This window comes from Rhinolophus ferrumequinum (genome assembly GCF_004115265.2).
Source record: "Rhinolophus ferrumequinum isolate MPI-CBG mRhiFer1 chromosome 5 unlocalized genomic scaffold, mRhiFer1_v1.p scaffold_110_arrow_ctg1, whole genome shotgun sequence".
In the NCBI taxonomy this organism is placed as follows: Eukaryota; Metazoa; Chordata; class Mammalia; order Chiroptera; family Rhinolophidae; genus Rhinolophus; species Rhinolophus ferrumequinum.
The window spans coordinates 8,043,307-8,049,516 of record NW_022680355.1 but is presented as its reverse complement, the minus strand read 5'-3'; the positions used below and the strand labels follow the sequence as shown (position 1 = coordinate 8,049,516).

The 6,210-nt window shown below is 41.7% G+C and overlaps 1 pseudogene; it reads right to left on the bottom strand.

The window, feature by feature from the left end:
• Positions 1–1,237: 1,237 nt before the first annotated feature.
• Positions 1,238–2,694, bottom strand: LOC117019228 (E3 ubiquitin-protein ligase Mdm2-like; annotated as a pseudogene).
• Positions 2,695–6,210: the final 3,516 nt, after the last annotated feature.

Genomic DNA, 6,210 nt, shown 5'->3' with positions numbered 1-6,210 from the left:
CTTTCTCTCTTCTCCTTCTGGTCCCCGATGATGAGAATGTTGATACACTTGATGTTGTCCCAGAGGTCTCTTAAACTATCCTCATTTAAAAAAAATTTCTTTTCCTTTGACTGTTTCTAGTGAGTGTTTTCTGCTATGTTGTATTCCAAATTGTTGATTCAGTCCTCTGCTTCATCTAGTCTGCTGGTGATTCCTTCTAGTGCATTCTTCATTTTAGTGATTGTATTCTCCACTTCTCATTGGTTCTTTTTTATGGTTTTTAAGTCTTTTTTTTTTTGTCATTTAATAATTGTTTATTCATAAATCAATAAATTTATGTACACTAACACAAAAATTTAGACATTCAAGACAACATTAATGCATCGTAAATGTTGCAGATGTGAATGTTTTCTAAATAACATAATTATTGTATATCCTAAATGTTTATAATCTCATTTTTAATACTAACTCTGCTCAGAAAGGATCAATTCTATTTCTATACTTAAAGTATTACAAATCCTAAATTATTAAAGTTTTACTGTATTGGAAGACCACTCTTTGGCTAAGGTACTGATTGCTTCAGCCATTTTTTTCCTATTTACATGTATATGGGTAAGTCATATATGTGTGTATAGGTTTTGTTTTTATGTACCATTAGTAACTGACACAAAAATTAGCTGTGCAAAATCAAGATATTAATTCATGCATTTGATATTTTTAGAATCCTATGTTCTGACCCTATCATTCTTTAAAAAAAGTGATGTTATTTCTAGACAACTTAGAAGTTCTGACATTTCCAGCTAGTTTAAAAATAAACAGTCCTTCTGTTTATTAAATTTCTCAATTAGTCGTTGGTGAATTCACTGGCTTCTAATACTGGCTTTAAGCAAAGGCCAGTAACTAAATAAGTTACATTTAAATGTTTTATTGACAGCATTTAAAAAAAAAAAAAAGATCTGACTGGGATCTTTTAAGAAAGTGGAAATTATTTAAAATATGGGGGGCAGGGATAAAGGGTGAGCTATGTATCCAATTCAAATTACATTAAAACCTAATATAAATATAAACAGAAGTGAAGTTTTCACTAAAGAAATAAATATTAACTATTCCCTCTTACAAAGTAGGGACTATTACACTACAGAAAACAAGTCTACATGTACTAAGGCTACTTCTTGCTTTGATACATGTGAAAAATAAAATTTCATGTCTAAGTGTTTAGGGTTATATAGTTAGAAATATATAATTCTACTTTTATAGACTAGGAGAAATAAGTTAGCACAATCATTTGAATTGGCTGTCTACATAATGGGCAGGGCGTATTCCTTTTCTTTAGCTTCTTTGCACATGTAAAGCATGACGTAAGATGTCCTGTTTTGGCCATGGACAATGCAGCCATTTTTAGGTCGCCCTTGGCAAATCACACAAGGTTCAGAGGCATTAAGGGGAAAACTAGATTCCACACTTTCTTCTTTGTCTTATGTTTCTTCCCCTCTCAAACTCTTTGACATCCTCTTGGCTGCTATAAATGATGCTACCAGAAGTTGATGACTGAGAGTAGTCCTTACTTTCCTTGGGATTGGGAGGTTTGTGTGATCTTTTCATCATTTTCCTCAAACACATGATTCTTGGGAATCATTCACTGTATTATTTTTTACAATCAGGACATCAAAGCCCCTTTTCTCTTTGTTTGAGTTTTCTAGTTCGGTTTTCTCAGGCATTTTCCCTTGTCTTCATGCAGGCCAATCTCACGAAGCGCCCAACATCTGTTGCAATGTGGTGGAAGGGGAGGATTTATTTCACTGCATGAAGTACACTTCCAATAGTCAGCTAAGGAAATTTCAAGATCATCTTCAAATGAATCTGTATCACTCTCCCCGGCCTGATACACAGTAACTTGATACATCTCATCATCTTTACCTGAGAGTTCCTTCTTCACTAAGATTATAATCCTCTGAATTGAAAGACTCAACCTCAAATTCTACACTGAATCGATCTGAAACTGAATCCAGATCCAACCAATCACCTGAATGTTCACTTACACCAGCATCAAAATCCGGATTTGATGGAGTCCCTGTTGATTCACTGCTACTGCTTCTTTGACAACGTACCTCCTTTATTGCACATACTTTCACAAAGGAAAAGGCTTTCATCAAAGGAAAAGGAAATACTATCAGATTTGTGGCGCTTTCTTTGTTGTTCACCAGGTAATTCATCTGAATTTTCTTCTGTCTCACTAATTGTTCTCCTCCTAGATGAGGTAGATAGTCTGGAAACCGAATGTGAAGATGAAGGTTTCTCTTCCTGTAGCTCTTGCATAGGGTCCTTTTGATCACTCCCACCTTCAAGGTGATACCTGCTTTTTCTCACAGATGTACCTGAATCTGATGGTTCCTGCTGGTTGACTATTACTAAGTTCCTGTAGATCATTGTATATATTCTCCTGTGTTCTTTTTCGCCAAACAAATCCCCTAGAAGATCATTTGAACAATACACAATATGCTGTTGCTTCTCATCATATAATCGTTTATTCATAGTATACTGGCTAAGATAAAATATAACCGCTTTCATAGTATACGTGTCTTTTTGTGCATCAACAGATTTTAACAACTTCAAAAGCAATGCCTTTGGTCTAACCAGGGTCTCTTGTTCCGAAGCTGGAATCTGTAAGGTGCTTACAGCATCATCAGCAGACACAGACATGTTGGTATTGCACATTTGCTAGGTCCAGAGAAGGAGGCTGCTGGCGGCAGAAGCGGCGGAACCTCGGCCAGAGGGCTTAGGGCTGCCCATCAGGCAGCCCTTGCTCCATTTCCCTATACACACAGGCCCGCACATGCCCCAACAGGAGCAGAGCGGGCCGAGCAGCCTAAAGTCTTTTTTATGCTTGTTATCTCTTTGTTGAAGTTCTCACTAAGTTCCTTGAGCATCCTTATAACCATTGTTTTGAACTTGTCTCTGGTTTTGAACTTGCCTCCATTCCATTTAGTTCTTTTTCTGGAGTTTTCTCCTGTTCTTTCAGTTTGGATGTAATTTTTTGTTTCCTCATTTTGCGTGCCTCTTTGTTTGTCTATATATATTAGGTAGATCTGCTACGTCTTTTGCCAGGTTGCCTTATGTAGTAAGTGCCCTGTGGGGCCCAGTGGCACAGTCTCCCTGGTCACCTGCTCCGGGTGCTCCAGGAGTGTACCTTGTATGGGTTGTGTGTGCCCTCCTGTTATATTTAAGCCTTGATTGCTATTGGCATGTCAGTGGGTGAGATTGACACTCAGGCTGATTGGCTGTGGGATTTGGCCATGTTCGTAGCTTATGGGCTGCTGTGCTGGGGGGCTTATCACACAGAGTGGGATTCTCCCCAGTGGGCTGTGGTGCCTGTTGAGACTGCCCTGTGGGTGTGCCACTTATGGGGCTAATTGGGTGGTGCTCTGCTGTGGTTTGAAGCCAACCTCCAATTATGTTGGTTCAGGGGCCTCTTGGGAGGGGCTCCAGTGCAGGCCCAGGTCACCCACTGCCTGTGACTGGCTGGGACTACCTGGTGGGAGCTACAAAGTAATCCACAGTTGGTCACTACTTGTGTTGGATCTGGGGGTCTGTGGGAGAGGCCACGCTGAGAACTGAGGATGACTGCCACCAGTACCGGGCCTGGGGTAGCTCTACAAAGAGCTAGGATACAATGAGGCCTTCTGCTGCCTGCTGCCGGTTGCCAACTCCAGTAAGGTTCAGCCACTGATAAAGCCTCCTGTGGGAGGGAGATGGGTGTGGAGGGGTCTCAGTGAGTCAGCAGGGCAGAGCTTCAAAGCTCACCAAGCCAATCAGATTCAGATTAGGCTGTAAGTGTAGCGGGTGCACTTAACACGGAAAAGATGGCATCTGCCTGATGGCTACAAGGGAGGAGGAACCAAACAGGGAAAATGCTGATTGTTCTCCAGGCCGTCCCTGGTTCCCCAGACCACATACCTCAGTCTTCTCCCCGTATGTCTCAGATGCCTCTCGAGTCACTGTCCCTTCATTGGAGCCTCGGGTGAGTGCCTGCGAGGCAATCAATCTGTGCACGGGCCCTTTAAGAGATGGCTGGGTTTCCTGCCGCCTTTTGTCCCACACAGATGGTAGAAATCCCCATTGTTTTTCACAACCAGTGGGGGCTCCTCTTCCTGGAACTAGTACTCCTGGCTGGAGAGAGTGGTGTGAGGCTGGGGTCCCTCACTCCTCCATGGGGAACCTCCTTGGCTGAGATATCCCCACAATTTCATCCACCACACAGAGGTTTGGGGCCGGCCCATTTTGCATCTCTATTCCTCCTACCAGTCTCGATGTAGCTTCTTTATAGCCTTAGTTATAAAACTTCTGTTCAGCTAGACTTCAGATGGTTCTTCACGTTGATTGTCCTGTAATTTGGTTGTAATTGTAATGTGTTCATGGAAGGAAGCAGGCACAGTATTTTTCTACTCTGCCATCTTGGATCATTCTCCGCAGATGGGACTAAGCTCTTTGCCAAGTGTGAAACCTTCAAGACACAACAGCCAAGCTCATGGTTGAGGGCATCTTCCTGACACAAAGGACTCAGCTAAAGGTGCACCCTGAGCATATGATTGTGCAGTAATTACACATTAGTCCTTTTGTATCATCAGTCTTCAAATCCACGGGGCTGGAGGCCAGTGAATGAATGGAGAATCATTTTGATATAGATACAGATAGAATTTGCTATCTCTTTTTCAATTTAAATATCCTGTGCTAAAATGGGCAATTTAGTGTAATAAGGCTATCATGTGCTTCTGAATCTCTTTCCTTGCTTTTGAATTGTTGCATTTAGATCATAACTCTTTATTTCCGTTCTTTGTCCCAGACATCTTAGAGATTCTGCTGACTTTGAGTTTATTCAGTGTACAGGACAAGAGAAAAAACAGTTGAGCATAGCTTTATTTGGCTCATATGCCCTCAATGTGGTGGCAGTTGCCATTGGAACGTAACCCGTTTCTGAATTAGTGTTTTCTTGTTTTTTTGCTGATTATCTCTGCCGGGCATGAAGAAAGCTAAAGTGGAAATTTCAGGGATTATTGATGAAAAGATTTTAATTTAGAAATTCTCAAAACTGCGTGTTTCCTTCAGTTGTAAGTCAAGGTGGAAGTTAATTTTTCAGGAGTGTGTAGTAGCTGCTGTTTCTTGGTGCACAAATATTGGGAAAGAAAGAATCTGGCTAGCCTAAGTGGGCGATTTCTTCAGATTCTAGTTCAGTCATCCTCAAAGGGTAGACCCAGTCAGCAGAGTCAATATAACCTGGGAACTTATTACAAATGCAGATTCTCCGGTCTTACCACAAATTTATTGAATCAACAACTCTGAGAGTGGCGCCCAGTCATTACCAGAATACAGGTGATTCTGATGCCCGCTGCTGTTGGAGAACCTCTGCTCTATCAGTCTAGTGTGAGGACACGTGCCTTGTCTGAATCATGCTATGACAGCAGTGAACAAACACACTTTAGCTTCTTGTAACAGAGTATTTCCAGGTTTAGCTAATGCACGGTAGAGTTAATGGATGGAACATTAGGAATTACTTTTAAAGTGGCTGGTGGTTTGAGGGTCACAACTCCTTGGCCTTAGTTAATGATGTCAGTAATTACTTAACTGTTTACAATTGGACAACGATGTCAATAAGTTGGGTGGTTAGTAGCCAGTCTTCTGGAGAGTTGCTTGAACACAGGCACAGCCCACAGCTTATTACCCAACTATGACCGAGGGCACATTGGAAACAAACAACCAGAGCTTGTGCATATTATTTCTTGAACTGCAGTAGACTCAATACTGCACACAGAAGTATTTTAGCCCCTAAATCACCCAATCCCTATCTCCTTTCTATTTTCCATGTGCCTTAAACACAGCTTCCGTGACCCTCATTTTAAATATATGTTCATGTCTGAATTTAAATGGTTCCTATAAAACTGTGACAAGAACTTCACATAAGAGTAAGTGTTGGCCATCAGCATTCTTAGTAGCTGTTTTTGGGCCTTTCTTGTCCTCCAGGAATAGCCGCAAGAGCGTGTATACGCACCCTGACCAGAAAAGAGTCTTTCCCTCTCCTTGTGCTTCCTTCTATTAATGAGATGGGCAACTGCCAAGAAAAAGGTTGGTGCCAGGATATTGCGGCCCCTGCCTACCTAGGTGCCCTCAGTTTCTCCCTATGCCTGGAGCAGCCACCACCACCCTGCCCCAATGATGGCCTGTTCTTCCTCTGGGACA